At 40.1% G+C, this 26,325-nt stretch overlaps 1 protein-coding gene across 7 annotated transcripts in view; it reads right to left on the bottom strand.

Annotated features, from left to right (window-relative positions):
• The window catches only part of Csrnp3 (cysteine and serine rich nuclear protein 3), a 193,847-nt gene extending 168,253 nt beyond the window's left edge, over positions 1-25,594 (bottom strand). For 2 of the 7 annotated variants that reach the window (XM_040745482.1, XM_040745480.1), the window contains exons 1-3: positions 21,549-21,643; positions 5,776-5,937; positions 5,559-5,657 (exon numbers count right to left, since the gene is read on the bottom strand). The gene's annotated coding sequence lies outside the window, so the exon portion shown is untranslated. Of the gene's footprint in view, positions 1-5,558; positions 5,658-5,775; positions 5,938-16,139; positions 16,190-21,548; positions 21,644-25,364 lie in introns of those variants that run through there. The other 5 variants (XM_040745483.1, XM_040745481.1, XM_040745479.1 and 2 more) reach the window with 4 other exon arrangements.
• Between the last annotated feature and the right edge of the window lie 731 nt (positions 25,595-26,325).

The following is a 26,325-nucleotide window of genomic DNA, read 5'->3' as shown; positions in this document are numbered from 1 at the left end:
CACAGTATTTTTGAGCAATCAGTCATTCAGTGCTTGTGGCCACTCTTAGATGATACCAGAGTAAGAATATTGAGGTTAAATAGGAAGGAAAAATAGAGGAACTGTGGGGGACACAGAATGGAAAAGAGCCCTTCACCCAGGAATCCAGGGGAACCTCTGGCCAGCAGAGTAGCAAGAGTTGTAGCATGTGTGTCAATGACTGAAACCTCTCTCCACTCCCAGGTGTACACCTGTAACTTTCTAGGATTCTCACCAGAAGCCCCACTTACAGGAAAAGGACATGTACTGAAGTCATTGTGTAATCCTCCAATTCTAGTTTTGTGAGATTATAATTCTACCCCAGGCATCTCCCAGCATCCCTATCATCTCACTTACTAAAGAGAAAGGAAAGAAGAAAGTGGTTTCTTAGCTACTTTTTGAGATGTAACTCTACACACATACACACACACACATGACCAATTTAAAACAGTTAATTGTAGCTCTCCCTGAAGGAGCCAGTTCCCATACTTGGGTGTGTCTTTCTCTTAACCTTCTACTGAAAGTGTTCATTAAAATTATCTTCAATAAAACTCCTGCTTTTAACCGGCTATCTATTCCTGAAATTCTTTTATGTCCCAAAGATACAAATTTCAGTTTGGTTTTGGTAGAAGTCTCTAAAAAATTAAGGGAATTCCTGGGGCTTCTAAGAGTGACAGCATGCTGCCTCTGTCCCCTCAACAATGACAGACATGAGTCTCTATTGAGATGTTTATAAAATGTAAGCATTCTAAGATTTATTTGTAAATAGATTATCCTGTCAGACAAAAAATGTTTCGATCACTAATGTGAAGATGGTACCATTAATATTTAATAACTTAATTCTTCTCTGAATGAAATACAGTTACAAAATCAATACACCTATAAACATCCTGAGTAAATAATAGATGTAGGAAGTGGGAGATTTTTGAACATTTTTGAGCATCTTAGATCTCATGCTAATACAGCCTTACCCTTCAGTTCAGGTGAGAGACAGTACCATTCTCGCCACAGGACTGCTTTATGTTTCCTTTTTCACCAGCAGCTAGCAGAATTAAAACCTTAGCATTGTTATTCTAGATGCCCTGGTACAGACAGGGCATCAAATTTTATTGGAAGTTTGGTCCCACTATGCTTTTACATTCGATTCTGAATTTCGTTGACTTGTCAAGGTTTAAAGCAAACAAATGTAAAAGCTAATTTTGTACCTCGCCCGCACAAGAATATAATTACTCCCTTAGTGGCAAGTTGACACTAAGTGAACTCAACTGCTATTGGAGGACAGTGAGCTTCCAAAGGCCTGAATTGTGACATGAGTAATGCTGGGCTCTGGAGGTGGAGAGACAGGCAGATTATCATCTATTTCCAGGGAGCCCAACATGCCCAGTTCCCATCTGGGACAAAACTGAAATGTATGAAGGTTGTTATCTACAGAGGCAGTTAACCCTAGATTTGCTAGTTACTGCTTAAGATTCCCTCTGCACACTTCGGCTCACCCACTATGCATGGCAATGTTTCCATCATTATCACAAGTAGCATTATGTCACAAGGACAAACCAATTCCTTCCATGCAAATGTAAAACATGTTTGCTCTGAGATATTTCCATCAATGTCAGTGACGCACCAGGAAAACCTGCCCTGTCACTTCCTAGAAGAAAGGGGATGCAAACTGTCATCTCACCCTCAGCTTGAATTCTCAGCCTATCACTTTTTGGCTCACTTGCTTTGGCCAAACGACAGATTCCTTCTACATCGAAGAAAGCTGGCAGATATGAAGCATCCATGTCACTGACTTGATGAGTTGGTTCTCCATATTTAGCAGTCAGTTATGTGAGTAAACCATGGGGCTGCAGGGTTGGCTGGGAAGGCAGAGTCTATATGTAGACATCTAAGTACTCCTCCACAGCTTACACTTTTATTCTTGTCAAGACCTCTTTGGGGGCCCTTGCCTCCACAGCTGTAGAGTAAGAATCAGCCTAGCTTCTCTCAAAGACACTGCTAATGTTCTTGAATCCAAAAAAATGAGATGCGGGGCACTACTACTGTCTTTTGTCTTATCCTACACCAAGCATCAGGTCCTCTTCTAGAAAGGGATGTGGGTTTATGGGGTTTCTTCTCTTTTCCCAGTTTCACAAACCAATTAATAAGGTTTTGCACTTGAGACTAGACTGAGAATAGCCCAGTCCTCGACATATCAAATCTGGTTAAATCTTCTTCCTCCTCCTGGTGGGGTCCTATTCATAGTTCTCAGCTGCAAGTTACCAAATGATAATAGTAACATTCACTTACAAAGGAGACTCAGCACACATTCCTCTCCAGCACTGAAAAAGTCACCAAGACAGGTTCATCACCTGCCCTCATGATGGGAAAAACAAAACAAAAACCACCACCACCACCACCCCAAAAGCAAAGATTTCCAACCTAAGGTTTACCACCTAAGACTTCTCTGATGACAATGGATTTGAGTCTCCTCTATAGGCTGCAGTGATAGAGAGCTAATGGAATAATTATCACATATCAAAATATTTTTTAAGGAAACTCGCGCCTGCTACTTTTATTCTTCCAGGAAACTGCTCCGATCAACTGTTGTACCTGCACTTTCTCTAACCTTCCCTAAAGTGCCAGAACGTCACTTTCATCCAGAGTGCTTCTTGAGCCACATCTGTAAGACCCGATGGTGCTTAAATGAATGTTACAGGTACTCTGTGAGATCACAAGCCGCAGAAATCAATCGGCGTCTTGCATAGAGAAGTCTTGAGATTGATTTTTTTTCCAGGCGAGAGCCAATTTGTGACTTTAGGAGATGCACAGATACCAAGGATGTTGAAAAAAGTATTAGAGCTTAAGAAAAAAGAAAATCACAGAGGTGTGGAACTTGATCTTCTGTACCACTAGATTAGTACTCTGCACTATTAGATTAGGGGCTTCCTCGGGGAAACAGCCTCTTAGATGATGATGCTTTTCAGGAGTGGCTAAAGGGGAAAATGATTGAGAAATGCTAGACAGCTTCTCTAGTGCACCCAGCTTGAAAAGGAGACCCTCCAAGCACAGAAACGGGGTACCATTAGAGAGTTCCCCACGGTCTTGTGTTTGATATGGACTACTGCTGTTTTAAGGATGTGAGCCTCCAGTAGACTCATTGTTTTTAAGGAAAATTTGTATTAACTCTTGGGAATTCCATGCAATGCATTTTGACTCACTCTTATAGCACTTGAGAATTTTGAATTGTGGCAGGGAGTGTAGCTAGCTGAGTGAGAGAGTACTTGTTGAGTGTGTACCAAGCTGTAGATCAAACTCCAGAACTACACTTTAAAAAAGGAAAGAACTATCAGAATGGATGTTTGTTCAATGAAGAAATTTAAACATCATCCAATGTTCTACACCATTTTAGGCATCAAGGGTCATAGCAAGAAATAAAGCCAGTGTCCTGGCTTTTTTCAAGAGTACAGCAGCTTAGAAGAAGGTATGAAAACACAGGAAACAGATCTAAAACATATTCTCCCAAAATACTTTGTTTGGACACAAAATAATTTTGCGTTACTGAACAACCTTACTTCCATTCTATGTCCATCTTCTCTCTTCCAGGGGCTCGTGAATCTTCTACAGACTTTTTACACTTGTTTCTAGTTCATTTTAAAAAGTTCTGAATTATTCAAGACATACATAATACAAAGCCTAAAACTTCACACAAAATCTGATCTGTTTTGAATTCTAAATTCTTCTAGTAATGATGGAATATGCCAAGGTACCATATAAAATTCTTAGATCTTGAGTAAGAATTAAGGGCACAAAATAGAATTTTAGGGTTCACAGAAAGGTCTGTACAGATGTTAGTAAGACTTTTGAGGCTATTTCAGTGAGTTTAAAATTCTCTAAATGCAAATAAGAAAGGTAGGAAACTCTACATGGAAATAACATTGTATTACTTGGTTTGAATAATTTTACCCTTACTTATTAAAGGATAGAAATTATTCAACACAAAAAGTAAACTGAGAAAGTATTCCCATCAGATTGGCCTGTAGGCAAGCCTATAGGGACTTGTTTGATGATTGGTGTGGAAGGGTCCAACCCATTGTAGGTGATTCTACCTGTAGGCAGGTAGTCTTGGATTGTATTAAAAAGATGGATTGAATGAGCCATGGAGAGCAAGCCAGTTAGTAGCATCCCTTGATGGCCTCTGCTTCAGTTCCTGCTTCCAGGATTCTGCCTTGAGTTCCTGCCCTAATGTAACTTCTTCATGGACTATAGCTGCAAGTTGCATTAAATCTTTTCCTCCCCAAGTCATTTTTGGTTATGTCCTTCTTCACAGAAACACAAAGCCAAGTGAGACATCCTGTAAACGTTATGTGAAATTACAGGGCTTTGTTGATATACTTAGTATATTAACACTTTAAAGAAATAATTATGGGGGTTTGCAGGTGAAGGCACTTGCCACCAAGTCTGATGACCCCAGTTCAATTCCTACAACTCCTATAATGGAGAGATCGTGCAAGTTGTCCTCTGACCTCCACAATGTGCTGTACATACACGTACACACTTGCATACACATGCGCATAAATAAATATAAAAATTTATAAAGAAATTATTACAATGATTGGGAGGTGGCTCAATTGTAGTACAGCTGTTCAAAATGTACATGGCTATGAGTTCAAGCACTGGTGACACAAAACTAAAATGGAACAAAGTAACAATAATATGTCTTCAAGTCTCAGCTTCCCTTAATGAGTAGTTCCCAATGGGCAGAATTATAGAAAAAGGTTCTCCTTTATCAAAACTTCAGATGTGTGCCTTTTGACAATGAATGTAACTAGAAAATGGGTGGCATAATAGATCAGAACATATCCTACTACATAGACTATACGCTTGTGCTCACATTACTCTCCTTAGAAGAAATGTATACGTGAAGAAAGCCACCCTGACTACAGTTCATGAGACTAGCCTCACATCTGAGTTTTGCCTCTGTCTGCAGAATTTCAGAACTTTCAGAGTCTGGAACTTGCAGCAGCATACCTTGTTTTTAAAAATCCATTATTACTGTATTACATTTATTTATTTATGTGTGTGTATACTTACATGTGTGGGCATGTATATGGGGTCAGAGGACAGTTTTCAAGCATGGATTCTCTCCTTGCATCCCATGGGCCCCAGTGATCTGACTGAGTTCATCAAGCTTGGTGGTAAGAGCCTTCACCTTAACTATTGAGTCATATAACCAACCTTTTATCCTCTCTTCTCTCCCTTGTTTTCTCCTCCCCTTCCTTTTTCTCCCCTCGCCTCTCCACCCCCTTTCTCTGTCCCAAGGATATGCTTCAGTGGCAAAGTATGTGCCTAGCATATGCAAGAATCTGGGTTTGGTCCTAAAAACTAGAAAAACAAATCTAATCTAAGTGAGTGTACAGCACTCAGAGGTCAAATGCTTCCTAATACACTGACCATGATTACACTATTAGATGTTGCAAATGGCTCCACTCATTTGATTTCTCGAACAAAGATCTATTTCGGAAAGATGAAGACGAAATGATTTTCAGTTGCTATCTGCTTACCTCCGATTCAATTCTGCCCCCTCTAGACCCATTCCATTAGAGATGTGGGGGACATATACCATGAGGAAGAATGAAACAAAATTATCCTTCCAGATGCATCTGTATGATGAAGAACCGGGAAGCAGATATAAGGTAGTGAAGTAAACTGAAGCCCCCAAGAACCAACCACTCAAATATGATGTAGAGGAAAGCATGAAATACAGCTTCAGATACTCACGGGTAAATGATCAGGTGTGGACAAACTGACACTATCAAGACTCTCAGCACTGTCACAGCTAAAAACATCATCATCTGATTCCCGCACAGAGGAGCAGAGTGAGGCGCTGTCAGCTTCTTCAAGCGTCCCCTTTAAAAGTCCACTCATAGCTGTCACATGGACCTGCAGAAGGAACGGGAGGCGAGCATTGAAATCTGTGCCCGCTGACTGCAGTCAAGGACTTAGTCTTCTTGGGGTTGGGTGCTTCGAACCACACAGACAGCCACACTTCCTGTAACACTGAAAAGCGTTGTGAGCAACTACACCCTAATTCACTCTTACTTTGCATTCTCATTCTGGCAATTCTCTTTCTGTAAAAGCGAGTTCAAATTAAGAATGTGGAGTAAGAATGCTGCATAAGGAAATACAGCTTCATGTTTTCAAATGCCAAAACTCAAGTCAAATGCATTCATTTGATTTGTTCTAGTAAATCGTGTACTGTCATTGACAGAGCCAGAGTTCAGAACAAAATGGATCACTCACTTGAATGCTGTCATACTGGGAGCATGCTGATGAGAGTATGTCTATCTTGTTGGGGATTTCTTTTTTCTCAAGTACAAAGGCATCTACTCTCCTGGGGCTCTTTGTCCATCAATAATCAAGTTGGTTGCTAGGAATGGCAATACCTGCAGAATTTAGATGCCTTATCATGTTTCCAGTCAATTCAGCTGAGCCACAGGGAATATTCAAGGCCTATGCTAAGGATAGCTGAATAGATTTTACACATGACAGACTGCAGTCCTTAAATCTTTTTGCTGGATAAAGCATTAATTTAAACTTCTTCACTCTTTGTGGCAACACAGGCAGGGAGAGTCAGTCAGATACAGGCATATTCACAATTAAAAAAATTGTTAATGTCAAGTTCTATGAATCATTAAACTACTGAGAGTAACACTTTCTCTGCATCTATAGAGAAACAGTTAAGGTAATGAGGGGTTGTGAACCCAGATACCTACAGTGGTAGACCTTCAGGAGGGAATAGGGTCAGGGGTGATAAAACCATGAAATCTTCTTCCTTGTCTTTTTATGTGCTGTTTGTAACAATGCTACCAAGAAATATGCACTTTCTAAGAGAAAATGATACATAACTACAACAATAAATAGTCTCCCAAAGGAGTAGACAGTAGGTGGTGGGCTCTGTGATGTGGTAAATGAGAGACTAACTTCCAGGTTTGCATAAGGAATGCCTACTTGGGTTTAGGTCATTTTGACTGAATGCATTCACAACTTAGCCAGCATAACCTGGCCAGTGCCTTTACAGATCCAGAAGCATCCTTTACAGTACTAGATGTCATACTCCACATCTGTTTATCACTTACTGATTTTGTTTACATTGTACTGATTCAACAACATAGACAAGAATGGCCAGCATCAGTGACGTGGATGGATAACTGCATGGGGTATCAAAATCTTGTCTTCCCCGTTAACACAGGCCCTTAACCATCCATGCATTGCTGAGTGAACCAACAGCACAAGAAACCCTGGCAGCATGAGCTACATATGGGAAGTGACCTCTTAAGACACACCTCAATATGGCAGCTCAAGACATGGCTTCTGGTAGCATGGAGGAAGTCCAACTTCAGGGACTTGTTTTTAAAAGGTCTGCTTTGGGGTCTTTCTGCCATTATTGACCAGATGCTGTCTCTTAATTTTGGTGACCACAATTCCATGGGACATTTTTGCTCCAGGTCCCTTGGATAACAGGCTTCCTCTGTCTCTGCACTCTCTGGTTGTGCAGGCTCCTGGCTGAAACACGGATCATCTTCAAAGGCTTTCTCTCACTTTATAATCTCCTGCTAGCATCAGCATTGCTCACCTTAGTCTAGTTATTCACTTATGTTTCTCTTTGAGTGTCTTCATTGGTCATTTATGCCTTTCTGTTTAGTAGGCATTTATTATTTACTTGGTTACTATATGTATTTTCTCACGTTTCAGTGTTATTTTTAAGATTTCTTTTTTTTTTTTTGGTTGTTCGAGACAGGGTTTCTCTGTGGCTTTGGAGGCTGTCCTGGAACTCACTTGGTAGTCCAGGCTGGTCTCGAACTCACAGAGATCCGCCTGCCTCTGCCTCCCGAGTGCTGGGATTAAAGGCGTGCGCCACCAACGCCCGGCTAAGATTTCTTTACTTTTAATTATGTATATGGATGCATGTCTGTGTTGCGTATGTACATGTGAGTTCAGGTACTCGCAGAGGCCAGAGGAAGATGTTGGATCCCCTGAATCCAGAATTATAGGCAGTTGTGAGCTCCCAAACATGGGGGCTAAGGACTGCATTTGGCTCCTCTCAAGAACAGCAAGCATTCTTTCCTGCTAAAATATATCTTTAGGCCCACTGCTATTATTTTAGATGATACAGAATGGCAGAGAAGCAATATGTTTTTAAAACTCCTTACTATTGTGTGACAGTGTTCACTTGGAGCTAATGATATAGGAGGAGGCAAGTTAACAACATACAAATCAACTTAAATATATATTATGTCATACAGAGGTGAGTGCTAGGGAGTAAAACCAGCACTGGAGGGATACAGTGACCATAATTTGGCCATACAGAGGACATTCAATGTTATTTGTTTGGTGAGTGTCACAGTGAAGAAGGAGGTGAGTTGGCACCTTGGATGTTGAGGAAGAGTGGTCCAGGATGAAGGACCAGTTGTGTGTCAAGGGCTTGAGAAGCACATGCTGGTGGTGAAATTAGACAGGTGTCTCTGGATAGAAAGCAGAACTTAAAGTTTTTTTAAACATTTCTCTAATTGAGAAGAATTCACTGCAGGACTCTGACATGTGCACATACATGAGTGAGTGAGTGAGTGAGTGTGTGTGTGTGTGTGTGTGTGTGTGTGTGTGTGTGTGTGTGTGTAGACTTACTAGTTACTTGATAATAGTGGTGAAATCTTGCCTGGTACAGTTCAATTCAGATACTTTGTACCACTTTGTATGCTTCTTTGGCAAATAGAATTAGTGATTTAAAAAAGTAATTATTCCTTTATCAAATTAAAGAAATAATTAGAGAGCAGATTTCAAATGAATAGTAATCATTGCAAGGATTTATTTGTTGATTTAGAATTAAAAGTACAAACAGCGACTTTAGTCACATCCTCCTAAAGTTGCTCAGTCCATATTTTTCTTTTTAAGGCCAATACAAATTCACTACCTGCTCTGCAAGAATTTTAAGACTTGGACCCTAAGTTGGCTTTGTTTGAAATGTAGTGGTGTCTCCTTAAAAACTCTCTTGGAGACAGTACTTATCCTACAGTGGGAAGAACTCCTTCCCTTCAAGTCACTCATGCAGAGGTGTTCTAAGTCTTGCAGAGAAGTTTGGGAAGGTCTTTAATTGACCTCTTTTCTTGATGTGGAATCAATCTAAAGCATTTGTTGTATTTTTCTCATTTATACTCTGACGCCTATATGTGCTAAAGACCCTTGCACGTCCCTATGATGAGAGCAGAAGACAGAAACTGGTCAGGTAAGACATAGATCCCAAAGTAACAGTTCCAGAAGTGACCTTGACAGAAAACAGAGCTTCCAGGAGAGCTCTGGCTCCTGATTCCTTGTCTCTTCTCCTGAGAGAGTAGCCCTGCCAAGAAGCTAGATATCCTAATGGCTGTTGACACCCATCTCTGGGCCTGCCATCCAGGAGTTCTACCTTATCTCTCTCAAGCTCCCATCAATGAATCTGCAACAAAACTTTGCCCCTGTGTGGTCCTTGAATTTCACTCTTCAAAGTCATGAGACAAAATCCCACTGGGCACTGACCCAGTAGACTTTGTGTGTGATGGTGAGTGTCTAGTACTCTAATTATTCAGTTAAAGCCCACCTGAAGTTAGAGAAAAGGTCTCAGTAAAAGCTTTTGTAATTTTACGTATCCAACAGCCTAATTCCTACTTTGAATTCCACCTAACACAAAAAAAGGCCTCCATCAAATTCTGTGACACCACAGTTCACCCCCATGTCTCACCTGCCATCAGTCTCAGATTAGAAGCATGACATTACCCCATCTCAGGGAACCTCTTCTGCTATCCACTGTCTGCCTTTTTCTATTAAGTTCCACCTATGAATCTTACAATACAATTTCTTCCTAAAATCCACCCTCCATGGCCTGTGAACTGCACTGTTTGTATCTCCAAGACAGGTCCCACAGGCCACTTACTCAGTGGGTGTTTTGTGTGTCTATCGGCACTGGGCACCCTAACTCATGAGTTAATGGCCCCATGAGTTGAGAGAAAAAGGACTCCATTGAATTCAAATGTATTTGTTTCTGGTACTCATTCAGAGAAAACCTGAATTGTATAGTTGGATACTTAAGTGAGAAAGGGGAGGAGGGAGAGAGGGAGAAAAAAAGGAGAGAAGAGACAGAAAAGAAAAAGAAGAAAGAAAATATTTCATCCTGCTTTGTTTTCACCAATCTGGTCCCTTTTTCTCCACTAGGGCTCTATATTATAATTACTTTAATGGCAACACAAAAACCAGTCAGGAGGAATGAGGCTGTGAGGGAGATCAGAATACTATCCGAATTCAGATGTCTGCAATAATAGGTGGGTAGGAAGGCATCTTAGGAAGTTACCATGAATGCTTTTCAATGAGTATTTTGTTTTGTTTTAATCTATAGCTAAGCGAAAATCATAAGCAGTATTTGAAATTAGCCTATGAAACAGAATTTTTGAGACCTCAGAACTGGGAGGGACTGTTTATCAAACTCAGAAATATAGACTACTTGATTGATATTACCTAGCAGTGAGTGTTGCATTTGCTGTGTATCTGCTGTAAATCAGTTATGTTTGAGTTCTACTTCAGAGTTCCATGACAAGGTGCTACCTTTCTTACTTGCAAAATGTATGGGGCCTATTAAGTGTTTGAAATCCACCTAATGAAATACTGTATTAGTTCCAATATAAAGAGTTACAATTTGTACTGTAATCAGAGGATCATGAATGCTTTTGTTCCTACATTGCTACAAGTTGTAAATTTTATAATCCTAACTTAACCAAAGGTGATAGCATCAAGAGGTGAAGTTTTAGGGGAATCTTTATGTCATTGAGGCTAATAAGTAAGAGCCTCTCACCCCTGCTCAAATTCCTTCCCATTCTTCTGTGAGGTTAGTCTCCCCAGACACAGAACATAATGGGATCTTGATCCTGGGCTTCTGTGCTCCAGAACAGTGAGAAGCATTTTTACTGTTGTTAATAATTCACCCAGTCCATGGTATTTTGCTACAGCAGCCTGAAGGGAGTAAGATATAGAACAATCATATTTTCATTAAAGTATTTCAAACAACAGTATACTAATTATATATGTGCCCAGAAACGCAAAAGAGAAAGCAGATTACTCCGAGTTAAAAATAAAAAATTGCAAGTCATTAATTTACAAGTCAGATTTTATGATGATATATAAATGAGAAACAACTGAATTAGCTACTGCCTCAGGAAAGATCACTTTAAGAGTAGAGAGGTGAAATCTAATTTGCTCTTTTGAGGGAAGAGCTGTGACGAACGTTGGGCATGATGACCTTCCTCCAAACAAAAGTTAATTTTCTGAAGTTTAAAGCAGAGAACCTGGAAGCATGCTTCCACAGACCTTGGGTTTTGGCTTATCAGACAAGTGTTATAGAGAAGATATTCTATGTTGACATTATAGGCAAAACCCAAGTACACTGGACAGCAAGCCTGCACCTATCACCTTCCCATGTTGTTTTCATGTCCCTGCTCTCACTGAAGCAATGCTGATCAGGTACCCAGGGTACAAGAATTGGCTTGGGTTGCATATCAAAGGATAGGTCAGGGAGAAGACCTCCAAAGTGTTTAGTGACAGAGCGCTTACCTTGCTTGCACAAAGCCATTGGGGGCAAGTGCCACCACCCCAAAAATAACAATAAAGATGAACTAGTGAAGCTACAGAGAGATGGAGATTAAAATTGCAGGTAGACTGAGGAATTCTGAGGACATGGATCACTGCGGGTAAAACATGGGTGAAGAGATTCTGAAGACAAGGAAATCTCTAAATGAGAAAAAGAACAATTGGGGAGCTTAAAAGGCCTGGGCATTGATTTTTTCAAGGATTTAGTCATAAAAGAAAAAGAGGCAGAAGCAACTAGGCTGATTGTAGGGGCTGAGGCGGCTGTCTTGAACCAAGGGTGGCAAAGCTCTGGATGGCAGCTGGGAAGAATCATTTTTACCCGCATTTCTGGTGACATCGAGACTCTCCCCCAGTTAAAAGCACATCTGTGAGATTTGAATGTTAAGATCTCAGGGGCTGCAGATGAAAAATCAAATCTAGCATGGAAAAGAGTCCCTAGAGGGGGCGTGTCACTGCCGTGCGATGCGCTGTATCTCAGGTCAATTGGTAAACAATCCGGGGGAGAACTTTTTTAACACATAGCCCCAAGATTCACCAGAAATTACCCATTTGATGAAAAAGCCCATTGCTACAAAGACAGTTTTACCATTCCTTATAATTTGGTGGGTGGCTGGCTTAATTTCTTGGAGTTTTCTCACATATGAAATAGAACTAATGTATAGCTAGTACAGTGTTAGAGTATGCATTCCAGGTGTTCTAAGGATGAATAATTTCTATACCTTCCTGCCATTCTTGAGTATTATCTATTCCAGGGTGCATCACAGAGCTAAAACAGAGCAAAGCCACAACCTAACGTCTGGACATCTCTGATTCCTCTCCCCACCTCTCCTGTGCTCTTTCTCTTATGCTGGGATGCTTTCCCACCTCCACTGAAGGGTTATCTTAACCTTCATTCACTCATTCATTATTTAGGGAGAGAGAGAGAGAGAGAGAGAGAGAGAGAGAGAGAGAGAGAGAGAGAGACTGTATGTGTGTGCCTGTGAGTCTGTCTCTGTGTATGTGTATGTCTGTGTCTATGTGTGTGTCTCTCTGTGTGTGTGTGTGTGTGTGTGTGAGAGAGAGAGAGAGAGATATGCATACTTGTTGTAGCAGATTTATAAAGATCTGAGGAGAGTAACACACAGGAGTTGTTTATCTCCTTTTATCCTGTGGTCTGGAATCAAACCTAGGTCATCATGTTTGGTAGCAAGAGCCTTTACCCAATGGGCTATACAACTGGGCTCCCTCCACCATGCCATGAGGTATCAAGAAATCCTTTTGATTTTGCCTAACCCCTTCCAGAACTCTGTAAGAAACTGGCATCTTTATCAGTTTAGTTCAAACAAACAAACATTTACTGAGAGTGAAATTTAAACAGATTATTAGCACAAACCAGGATGATAAATTAGGGGTGAGGGATTAAGCTGCATTGCTTGCTTTTGGGGTCATCACATGAACGGTCACTGCAAAGAAGGTAAAAGATGAAAGTCTTCCATTGGGCGCACCTCCTTCTTGATGGTGAACACAGGCAATGTTTGAGTCTTTCCTTGCTGAGTGACTGCATCCTGCAAAAAGCTCATCTCACATCTACAAGAATTCTCTCGATGTGTATTTTGACATACAACAATTCGAGGGAAATTGTGAGAGCATGTTTGTTCACGGAGTGATCAGATTTTACTGAAAGTCCACCTCACAATCTGGGAAAGCCTGTGACTGGATTGACATGGCATGTGCAGTATTACAAGTCATAGTTTCTCCAATTATGTCACAAAAACATCTCGTTCCACAACTAAGTGCCTAATTCAATTTTGATTTTTGTATTTCAGGCTATGTAGTATTTCACTGGCTAGTTGTTCCATAAATATTCAGAGGAAACACATGTAAATCACAGCACTATTTTGCCATTTTTTACATTGTTACACACAAATTGAGGATGCGCTCCTAAAGGTAGAATAATGACATTTCCAAGCACTTTTCCAGTTTGACTGCCAGAAAAGGCCATGCCAATTTGTTTTTTTTCCCTCTGAGACAGGGTTTCTCTGTGTGGCTTTGTAGCCTGTCTTAGCACTCACTCTGTAGTGCAGGCTGGCTTCAAACTCACAGAGATCCGCCTGCCTCTGCTTCCCAAGAGCTGGGATTAAAGGTCTTCTCTACTATCTCCCAGAAGATTTATATATTTGATGGTGCTCTGGAACCCATCTAGGGAGCTTAATTCTACCATCTTCAAGATGAGCTTGGAATGAGATGTGCCACCACAACAAGCTGACTAGAGTTCAGCTGAACTGACACTTTGAGTCCAACCTGTGGGGCACTGAGCGATGAGTATGGCCATGCTGTCCAGGACTTCTGACACTCAGTGTTCTAAGCTAACATATGTGAGTGGCTTACCCTGTTATGCTTGTGATGATTTCTCATACAACAGAAAACTAACAGTGTATAGCATCTCATTGGCTATTGCTGTTATTAACATCATTTGGGAATGAAGGTTGAAGCACAAACAGATTAGATAATAAAGTCAAAGCCAAAAAGGTAGATCACAGAGCTAGAACCCAAACTCGGATTACTGCACATTTGGAACCATACATCACTCTTCCTCACTCTCTCAGAATTACCTTATTCCTTAAAAATGGTTTCCTTCTCTCCCTCTCACCCTCCCTCCATCCCTTCCCTTCTCTTCCCTTTCCCCTTTCCTCTTTTCCAAAACAGGGTCCTGATTCTCTCTCCATCCTTCCCTCCCTCTTTCCCTCCCTCCCTCTCTCCATCCCTCTCTCCCTCCCTCCTTCCCTACCATTCTCCCTCCCTCCCTCCCTTTCTCCCTCCCTACTATTTTCCCTTCTTTTCCTGTCCCTCCCACCTTGCTTCCCTTTCTTCATTGCTCTTCCTCCTATCCTTTCTATCTGGTTGTGGTGGTAATTCTGTCCAAAGGCTCTACCCTCCTGCACTATCTGCTCACCTCCACTGTGACATGTATTAAGAGTCAGTAAAATGGCACACTGATTCTCGGTGTGACAACACCTATACTTACTTTCTTTGTCACCAAGACACAACATAATTGGGAGAAAATCAGAGGTAGAATAAAAGGATTTCTGAACAAAGCATGGGGTTTTGTTTACGTGTGTGTGTGTGTGTGTGTGTGTGTGTGTGTGTGTTTTGTTTGTTTCTTCAATACTGGAAGTCCAACCCAGGGCCTCATTCAAGTGAGGTAAGTACTCAGTACTCTTCTACTGGGCTATACCCACAGCCCCTACAATTTTAGCTTTAACCACATGATACTGGACATCCTTATCAAAACAAAGTGGGATTCATTGACCTGAAATATATGTGAAAGATATGGCTTAATATATACTACTATATTTTACACATCATATTAATATAATGACTTACATATTAATATAATGACTTAATTACATTGACTTGCAACTAATCTATTGCTTGAATGTAGGATGCGCCAACTAATGTGTATAGGGAATAGAAGTCACTCCTCAGTATTGTGAGGGATTGGTTCAAAAAACCACTCTCTCTCCTAAAATCCACAAATATCCATGCCTGTGGAAACACATAGAATTCCACATAGCACACTAGTGCCCTCCCACAGTTGATGATGGATGGACTCTGTATTCTGTGTAATGCCGAATGCATGAAAACATGATGCTCACTCATATTTGTTACACCATCTTGCTCAAGAAGCACAAGCTCTTTTCCCCTGAATGTTTTCAACCTATATTTGGTTGAATCCGTTAAGGGCTGTGATGCCAGCCACTCCGGAGGGCTGACTGCTGCACTGTAATGAAACAAAGCATAGAGGCATGAAATGGGGAATGTATGCAGATCAAATCTCCCATTAACACAGGGTAACTCAAGTGGAGTCTTGGACAATACAAATCTGCAATGTTCAAATTTGTCTGGCTTCGTGACATTTCTGACATGGATGTTGTCATATTGAAGAGAATTCCTGGAGAAGTACATGAAAGAAAAGGACTATTGAAGAATACAGGTTCGTCTGTCACTGAGGGGTTATAAGAGGCTAGGTGGCTGGCTGGCTGAGACAATCGCTCGCTTCATAATTTAGTCAGCAACACAATTTGGAACACAAACTGCTTATCAGGTATTGCATAAGGCACTGACATGGAGAGAGGAAAATGCCTGCCACTGGCAATTATAGCTTGGATGGTTTGGAGAAAGCTAGAGGGGGCAGATGTACTGACCGCACTAACAAAACAGTCCAGAAAGAGCAAGACAAGAAAGGGACTTCTCTCTCCATAGCCTCGTTTGTATATTGTATGATTACCTAGAACACTGGAAATAGAGTCTCCAAGTTCACCTTGCCATTTGATACCCAAAATGGCACAGCTTCTGTGGGCCCCCCTAAAGGGTTTCGGCATCACAGGAGGTAAACAATGTAAAAATTGAGGTTTATCAGTTAAATTGAAGAAATTTTGATTAAGTAAAACAAGAATGATGACAACTTAGGGGAGGAAAACAAAACCAAAACAAACCTTTCTGAGAACTGCTTTGCCCCCACTAAGCTGACACCATCATGGATAGCCTAGGGGAAAAAAAGAAAAAAGGAAAGAAATAAGAAAGACAGGGAAGAAGGAAGGGAGGGAAGGAGGGAGGGAGGGAGGGAAGGTATTTGTAAAGGTGTTCATGCCTCCTGCTGCTTAGGAAATTGTTTCATTTATTAAATATTTGTGGTGGATTCATGACACAAGCAACTGCTTAGACACTTGTTAGAAAATACACTGAACATATTTCTGACCCTGCTGCCGAGCTTATAAACAGTGAAGGAGATAGTGGCAGCGAATCAAACCCACCAGCTCACTGGGAAGCAGAGAAGGTCTAAGTGCAGAATTCCCTGCAATTTAAAATGTTATGGCCCGGAGACCTTCTGGCTGTTCATGCATTTTTACAATCTTCCAAAGCCCTCATTAATTCCAATTCTCGTTTACACAGTCTTTAAGGCAGCATATCCCTCATTTAATACGAACACACAGCCATTGAGTGTCACGGTTTTGTACAGGCAAATCAAGAATAATGTTCTAAGGCTCGGTGTCTTGACAAGTGAAATGAAGACTCCATGAAGATATCTCTGTGGGTGAGTCACTTCCTCCAAGGGAATGGAGCCTGACTAGACAGTCTAGGAAAAATATGAATATTTACAAAAGGTTTTCTGCTAAAGCTTGATTAAAGACATACATTTGAAAAAAGCATTTGCTGTTTTTCTTTTAGGTTAATTTCATCTTTAACTAATGTACAAATGAATCAAGAAAAAAACCCCAGAGAAATATATTGTAAGCACCATGCTTCATTACCTTTTTTAACTATTTTGTTACACTGGACCTAGTCTTAATATAAGGGCTCTTGAGAAATGTATCACAGGACTACTGTCTCCTTTATTATTCCTCATGGGCACATGCATATGCTATGCATGCATGTAAATGCATGTTCACATGTGTAGGCACCAATATGTGAAGATATGCATACATGTATATGCATATGTGTGTGGCGGCCTCATGCTGATATTGGGAATATTCCTCTATCTCTCTTCCCCTTTATTCTTTGAGGCAGTGTCTCTCAGTCAAATCTAGAAGTAACAGATAGGGCTAGTGTCCATAGCCAGCTGGATCCCCTGTTTTGACTTTTCTAGGCTGGACTTGCAGGGACTTGATTAATGGTGTGCCCACCCGATATTTGCATGAAGTCTGGGGCTCTAAACTCTAGTCCTCTTGATTACACAGCAAGCACTTTAATTACTGAGCCTTCTCCACAGTCCATCTTATCCACCTTGTTAAATGTGAGATTAATATATATCAAGACGTTCTGTCCATGATATCCTTGCTGACATTGAATAGAAAGCACTAACACTTATGGGGATATTCATACCTTGAATAAAATGTTTGAAATCTTAGACTGATTATGCATTTTAGAAATGTATACATTCAACACATTTTAGGTCAAATGATTTAGTCTATTATAACTGAGATCTAAACAGCTGACTGAGAAATACAATGTCCTGCCCACTGACTGAGATTTGTGGACTATCCAAATGATATCATTGACTTGATAACAAATTTCCTGCCTTGCTCCTTGATGCTTGAATATATGACATAAGAGCAGCAACTACTTTGAATCGATTCCCATTTCATTCCTGTATAACCCCTACACTAAATATTGGGTATTAATGTAGATGAAAGCAGGAATGACATATGACCAGTAATAGTTCTGAGTTACCGCACCTGGTAGTACAGATGTTAATGTGGTTGTTCATTTGTGTGGATCACTGTAAGTATGTAGCATATGTGAAACAGGTGAAGTCTGACCCGTGCCCTCTCACCCTGATGTTATTACCCTTTCTTGTAAATCCCAGCCCCTCCCATTTCCAGAAATGTGGGGTCATTTGCCAAACTAGCCTATTTCTAGTACAGATATAAAGTTGCCTACTGATGCTGTGGAGGAAGTTAGTGAGTATTAATTTTCCTTAGTATATTTTTTATGAAGCTTGAGAGCCCTGTACAAAAGCATCTAAAATGGTTGCAAGTCAGTTTAAGAAAATAAAGGAACATAAAACTTTATAGATGTAAGCAGTAAACTGCATTTTTTAAGTTATCTAAGGTTGAGATATCTAAATATATTTGTTATATAATCTTCAGGAATTTGAAGTATACCTAATAATTTTGACTTTGCCTGATAATGAGGTTATTTGCACAGGTCATGTGACCATTTCTTGATCCTTCTGCTTGCTGTTAGTATGCTTTTTCAAAGTCATCTTTATTCATGCTGAAAGTGGTATCTCTGAAGTAACCTGTTCATGTCAATTGAGAAAAAACTAAATATTCCCCACTGTCCTAAGGCTCCCTGAGAAGCAAAGCAGTGATGCCCCCAGAGAATTTAACTGCATGGAATATACTGATTAGATAGTAAATATTTTAGCATGTGGTTAAATGTGTAGTACAATCTTTGCTACAGTGCTAATGCTAAAAGTAACCAGCTAAGGTAACTGCTATGAAAATAAACTATTCCCTGTCAAAGTTATTTAAACAAGTGGCAAAGAGAATAACAAAATTTAAAGTCTCATTTGCATTATAACAATAATAGCAAAACTAAAACATCATGATGATTCTCCTTCTTCACAAATGATAAAGGAAATGGTGTTCGGGATGATAGTGCTGTCTTCAAAGCATACATAAAGAAAATATTTTAATTTAAGAAATTGCCTAGAGCAAAATAGGGTGATAATTGTGATGGGCTTTTTTTTTTTAAAAGAAAGCCATATAAAACAAATGCCTTCTACCAAACAAAGAAAAATACTCCAAACATATATGTACACATATAAAAAATATTAAATTTAAAATGAATAACCTTAATATTGAAATATCTTTTAGCTTGCTAGAATGATAGTCTTTTCCTCATTAGACAGAATTTCAAGGCAAGAATGACTGAATTAATAAAATGTGGTCTAGACCTTGAGTCAAATGGTCCTTATTCCACTGTGTCCAGATATAATTTAGTTGATCACTATCCACAGCTTGGGTATGCATCTCCAGCACTTTTTTTTCTTTAAGTTACCAATACATTAAAAACATATTTTTTCTTTTTTCATCTTACTTAGTATATTATCATATTGCATCATGGGAAGAAAAATGAAATCAAACCCTGAGCAAAAGAAGACAAAACAATACTAGTTATCTGCACTACAAACCTACATTTACATCTTAAAGGGGTCTGCGCCAAGGGACAACAAATGGCCTCGCCTTGCCATATCTTACTGAAGAGCTTTGGAAGGTTTTCATTTGCCTGTATCATCTTTCATGCTTTTTCCTCTCTTTTGCCTCCAGTACAACACACACACACACACACACACACACACACACACACACACACACACACTCACTTCTCCTACAGACTGCAGTAGAAGCTTCCACAGTTGCACAGTTGTGTCCTGTTTATAAGCCTCACAGACGTCTGCCAGTGCCTCATAGGAAATGCTGATGGAGAAAGGGTTTATCTACTTTCCATCCAAAATATGTGAGCCATTAAGGACATTATAAAAAGCAACAACAATATACTCTGCTTTTATTCCGAGCCTTTCCCTTAGTGATTATTAAAAGGATGATATTTTTAGCTGAAGAAAGCAAAATGCATCTGCAGCAGCTGGTTTCCAAGGAAACGGAATAATTTAAAACCATGTGGAACTCTGCTCTCTAATTTTCATCAATCCCCTTTCATTCCTAGAGGTAGCTTTGTTCAGAATTTATAATTCCTTTTTTAAAAATGTAGCTGCATCGACGTATTGTCTGCAACACATTCCAGTAGCTGAATATTTATTTAGTCTTGCATATCACCTTAAGTTCCATGGGAGTGGGAAACTTGAATTAATTGCAAATACCATCTTGTTTGAAAAATAAAAAAACTACTTTAAAAACCATTAACAATTTAAAAATATAGAAAAATCTTAGCATTGTGTCGTCATTTTTGAAATTCAGAAATGGTTCAAAGCAAACCATAGAAGAGACCAACATAACACCTGAATGTATATAGACATTAAGTATATTTAGTATGTTTAGAAAGTTCAAAATAGGTGTTCATCAACTTAATTAATCTGTATTCAATATCCAACAGTGTTTCTGTCCCTTTTAATTTCTTAAGAATTGCTACGTTTGTATCACCTTAGTCAAAGGTTTGCATCACCCACCTTCCAAATCGAAGCAAACACAAGACAAATTTTTTTAGAAATTATAATCACTCTTGTTAGTTTTTTAACTCATTCAAAGGCATAAAAAATACATATGAATTATTTACATCACTATTATGCTTTTGTTTTATTTCAGTCAACAGGTATTAATTGGAAGCCAATGTGTCCACGACTGTATTATTTTCTTAAGAGCTCAAAAGTAATGAGATCCTTTCCACCCTAAGTGGTCTTATAAATTAAAATCAACAGAGGAGTTAGTGTTGTAGAATAAAATTACTTTCCTGTCTTTATCACTATAAATACGTCATTTATTCCACACTGTTAAAAATCTTCCCTGATTTTCCTCAAAGAAAATAAAACATAAAGTCAGGCATTGTAATCGACTAGAAGAGTCAAAACTTGAGGAATATTTTAAAAAATGACTGTCATGAGGCTATCACTATCAATATGTGTTGGAATGTCTTAACCTTGACGTATCTGATTCATAAATGAAACTTCTCTGTCAGACACTACTTTTCGCAACAAAGTCTCATCCTTCCCAATTAGACCTCTGTGCTTTTGAAGTGAAAACAGTCCCGCGCGTGTTGACAGCTATCTATTGCTGGTTGCTTCATCGCCACACCACAATTAAGCTTCAAATCTGCTGACTAAAACGCTGCGGCTACTCAGGACATGAGATGCATCGAGAGACGCTTACAGGCACACAGACCATTAGACCCAAGTCAAGACTGAAAGAAACTGCAAGCTGAAAAACAATTTTCATAAGCTCCTTACTGGATGGTAAACATAAAGACCCCACACTAAATCCTTTACGTTCAGAGAAGGCTCCATTTTCTCAGGACCTGTGGAATCTATGAAGCTTTTCGCATGCCTCCTTGGGTTTCCATGAACACACGCCTTGGTAAAAACACACAAAGACACAGGATTTTACCCGTCGGCTTTGCTCAGTACCGTTTGCTTAGATGGCTATCTGGAAGAAGACATGCCTTTGGTGTTTATGTGCGCTTTCGTGTTTAAATCAGAAAAGGGTTTTGCAGCCACAACGAACTGCTCTTCAAGGCTGCCTGGAGTCAAGCGGAGGACCGCTTTCTCCAAGCGCCTTCAGGATTCCAGCACCCTAAAGAATGTTTCTACTAAAACTGAGCATTTCCTTAAAAATAAAAAAAAGGAAATTCTCTTTTCTCCGTTTTAGTATTAATATTTTTGCTCTTACCTGTAAATATGGTCTCTGTACTTGGGCTCCGGCAGAACACACTGAGAATTCTGAGTTCACTCCGCCCTCGAGCATCCATCAGGCCGCAGCCAACCAATAACAAAAGCCAGATCCTGGCGTCCTCCCGCTCTTGCTGCCTGCCTGCTCCCAGTCCTTGCTCCCTCCCACCCTGAGCTTTTAGAGGACAAATCCCTGCAGCAGAGGGAGGAAGGAAAAAAGAAATATGGAGAGATGAACAGAGAAGAAAGATTTCACAGAACAGCCTACTGGAGTCAAAAGTCTTGTTTAGGATGTAGGAAAACGGGGTTAATCTCTGCCTCGCCCATCACAAATCAAATCAAACACTCGAGGAAAGCCTAGATAAAATGCCTGTTTCCCCTTCATCCCATTGATTTTTTTCCTTCAGTGGAAAAAATACACACCTTCACAGCGTACATTTTGAAATATAGTTAGAGGAGGGAGACAAGCCATCAATATTACCTTTTCAAAACGATCCAATGGAAATGAATCAAACCATGACTCTCCTACTGTTGGCATGACAACCTCTGCTTGGCAGCGTTTCTGTTCACAGTTTGGGGGCCAGATCAGCACAGTATACATTTTCACTCAGAGTGGAAGAATATTCAAATATTTTAGAGTTGTGTGGTTTTCACGACTTCAGATTCTTTAGATACCAGCATCAATTTGTGAATAATGGAGCTTGTTAAAGATTAAAGAGGCATCAGCCACTTGGTTGCTAAGTCTCTAAGTGACTAATTGGGCTCTAATTTTGCTCTAATAACCTTGGGCAAAATCATTTCACTTCTGAACTAAAAGGCATAGCATGAATAAAAGAACAATTGAGGAAAACATCAAATTAGATTTATTTAAGACAGCCAAGCAAATTCATATGCAGCTTCAAGGGGGAAAACCGCTTTAAATAAAGTCTCACTGTGTAGCCAGCCATGGCTAGCCTGGAACTCACCAAGTAGAATAGGTTGGCCTTAAACCTAAAGAGACTTGCCTGCCTCTGGCCCCTGAGTGCTGGGAATAAAGGCAAGTGACATCACATCTAGCAAAGTAATCCAATTAAAGAAACAAAAGCTAATAAAACAAACCAGTATTCTCTACATTTAAAATGCAACTAACTGCACCAGGGAGATGACTCAGTGGGCAAAGGACCTTGCCACCAAGCCTGAACAACCGGAGTCCAATCTCTGGGTCCTACATTATGGAAAGAGAGAACCAGCTCTTGAAAGTTGTCCTCTGTACCAGTGCCATGGCATGTACACACACACACACACACACACACACACACACACACACACACCTGTAAATAACAATGCATCTTTAAAGAACCATTAGTGCATGTCTTCCCAAGGAGACTTTCTTTGAATGTCTCATCAGATAACCTCCATCAGCAGTGAGTTTTAAGATTTGTGTGAAGTGTGTGTGTGTGTGTGTGTGTGTGTGTGTGTGTGTGTGTCCAGAGGCTCTAAGAGGAATTCCCTAGAGCTCAACTTCCATGTTGTTAGCTTCCTGCTGTGGTGGGTGCTGAGGACTGAACTGTAGCGCTGTAGAAGAGCAGCAAACTTTTGTTTCTTTTGTTTTATTGTTGTTGTTTTCGTTTTTTGGAGAAAGGGTTTCTCTGTGTACTTTAGTGTGCCCTGGAACTTGCTTTGTAGACCAGCTGTCCTTGAACTCACAGAGATCCACCTGCTTCTGCCTTCCAAGTGCCGGGATTAAAGGCGTGCATTACTCAACTGACCAGCCATCTTTCCATCCCTCAGTCTAGTGGGTTTTCTGTCAGTGAGAAGCTGCTGTCTCCATCACGGAGGAATGGAGACATCGATGGGTTTGTTCTGCACTCTCTTAGTTCAGTATCTTTATGGGAATAAGACCAAGGGGAGGAAGAAGAAAGAAATGGGAGTATTCATGATTTTTGGAAATAACTGCTCTGAGGACAGCCCTTGCATAGTACAAATAACTGTACAGAGGACAAAGGGAGTGGCAGGTGATTTAACTCACAACAGAATTTACATAGAATTGCTCTGGGGCTGGTGGGTTAGTCCAGTGTATGAAGAGAATTCATGAAAAGAAGCTGTGTCTGCAAAGGCTAATTGGCTGATCGTAACTTCAATCATATAGAAAGGCTGAAATGTTACAAATTCAGAGCCACATTATCTTGGGACACCTTTAGCTCCCTTAAGTGCTATTTATTACCTTCCTTTATATAAAACCTAGCATTATTTGTAATCATCAAGTAAATCCTTTGGACTGGATGAACATATCCCTTGATTCTACCAACCAAAGGGCTAAGAATGCTGTCAGACAGAATCTAAGGCTGTAGCCGAGTTTCCTCCAGTTTGTTGTAACCCACCATCCACTGTTGTATTTGAAAAGTATATAATTTTATAGTCTTCTTTTCCTATTTCTATAAAAAGCTTATGAACTCGGCTACTTCATTGTTTTCCTAGGCCATGGGCATATTTGGTTCCAAAATATGCCATGTCTTGTACTCTTGTATTTCTTTCATTAATAAGTACTTGTACAGTATCTATGAGGCCCTACAACCTTTAGGTTTAAATACATACATATATATATATACATACATATGTATATATATATATACTTATTTTTACTTTGATTGCATGATTATCTGAAGTAGGTTTGTGAGATTTTTCTTATGATTATGTTACAGGAACTTGGGTAATATTTTTGTGACTCCCCCTAGGTGATACTGGGGAAGCTGGGGTCCCTTCTTGGGACTCCTAGTAATGGGAGACTCAGAGCCTGAAATAGCCATCTTCTGTAACCAGGTAAGGCTTCTAGAGGAAGAATTGGAACACCAACCCAGTCACAAAATCTTTGACCTACAATTTGTTCCTGGGTAAAGGTGTTGTATAATTTATGGGTGTGGCCAGCCAGTGCTTGGTCCAAATTGAGACTCATACCCCTTGAGGGAGTGCAATCCTGACACTGCCTGTATTGCTAGGAACCAGAGATTGGATACCCTAAGAACGTATGATAAAACCAAACATGACAGGCAAAAAAATATCAATGATATGATTTCTAATGATACTACACTACACTCCTAGCTGGGAGCCTAGCATAATCATTTTCAGAGATTAAAACAAAAAGTTTTGTTTTCTTATTAAAAACAAAATTTAAATTGACACAAACAGAAGTTTGAGGAAAATTTGATAAGGTTTTAAAAGAAAGAAACAAAATGCCCAAGCCAGAAAAACTGTAGATCTCACCAGCTGCACATCCAGAGGAGAATGGTGGGGGGAGAGGGAAGAGCCATGCTGTCTGAGCTAAGCAGCCACTGAGGTCAGGTGTGTGGCAGGCAGCAAGCTGAGGGAGGAAGGGTGGTTTTCTTAACAGACAGTGAAGCCTAAAGTGTTAGGGAAGCCTGAAAGTGTTTGGAGAAGCATGTTACAGAAGAAATAAAGGAAGTGGTGGTGGTGGCAGAGATGGTATTCACCTTTATTCCCAGCATTCGGAGACAGAGGCAGGTGGATCTTTGAGGTCAAGGCCGGCCTGATCTACAGAGTAAGTCCCAGGAAAGTCAGAGCTATACAGAGAAACCCTGTCTTGAAAAAGAGAACAAGAAGGAGGAAGAGGAGGAGGAGGAGAGGGAGGAGGAGAAGAAGAGATATAAAGGAAAAGGAAGTTATGCTTTTCTGAGTAACTCAGAGAGAGAAGTGGGCAGACTCTAAAGCTCTGTGAGAGATGGCAGTAAGGGGTTCAAATTCAGAAAAGGAAAAGTGTAGCATCTCATTAAAGGTATAATTATTCTACTTATCTCTTTAGGTTGGTTTAAACAGAACGCACCTTCGGGGCTGGGTGTGTTTAGAGGTGGAGCCGCCCTTCAGCCAAATGTTTCACCGATTCAGTTGGAATGTTAGTTTTCCAAGCAGCCACAGCCCAGAGAGTCTATGCTCTTGACAACAAAGACTGTTCCCTTAATGAGGAGTGTTAAACTAACCTTTATTTTCACACCCCAAGTTCCTCTATAGAGGAGGATGTTTTCACAGAAACTGTGGTCTAGTTGCCAGGAAACGCTAGAGAAATCCTTAGGATACACAGCATTTCCTAAAGTGGTGGCTGCAGACACCTGCATCACAATCACTGCCGAGTGTTTTAAAGCTGGGCACTCCAAGGGCCTCACCCAGACTTAATGAATCTGCATTTGAAGGGGCTGTGCCTCACCACTTTTAGCAAGCTCTCTTGGTAATTGTGAGGTGAGCTATTATAACCAGGAAGTCAAAGATTAGTGTTCCCTAGATGCAAACTGTCAGAGGATGGTTCCTTTCCTGTTGAACTCATGGGCAGGTCTGTGTAGATCTCATTTGGAAATTGTCAGCATGTATTGAAAATCACAGCAATGAAAGTGGATGAGTAGGCTGATGGGTTAACTCCTAAAACTACTAACTGATAGTGGAAATCCACCTACTTAAAAATAAATGGTAAAGGCCTAAATAGACATTTCTTCTAAGAAGACATAAAAATGACCAATAATATTTAGGAAACTGTTCAGCATCACTAATTGTCAGAGAAATGTCATCCAAAATGTTTATGAGATTTACCTCACAGCCAGCAGGGTGTCTTAATCAATTTTCCATCTTGTGACCAAACACCTGAGATACATCAACTTCAAAAGATGAAAATACATGTGAACCAAAGATCTTAAATGGAAACTACAATTTATAATGAACTTTCTTAAAATCTCTTTAACTGCCGGGTGTTGGTGGCGAACACCTTTAATCCCGACACTCAGGAGGCAGAGGCAGGT

This window comes from Mesocricetus auratus, unplaced genomic scaffold (genome assembly GCF_017639785.1).
Source record: "Mesocricetus auratus isolate SY011 unplaced genomic scaffold, BCM_Maur_2.0 Super-Scaffold_100004, whole genome shotgun sequence".
NCBI classification, from domain to species: Eukaryota; Metazoa; Chordata; class Mammalia; order Rodentia; family Cricetidae; genus Mesocricetus; species Mesocricetus auratus.
Note: the sequence above shows the minus strand (reverse complement) of the source record. Positions and strands in the feature narration are given on the sequence as shown.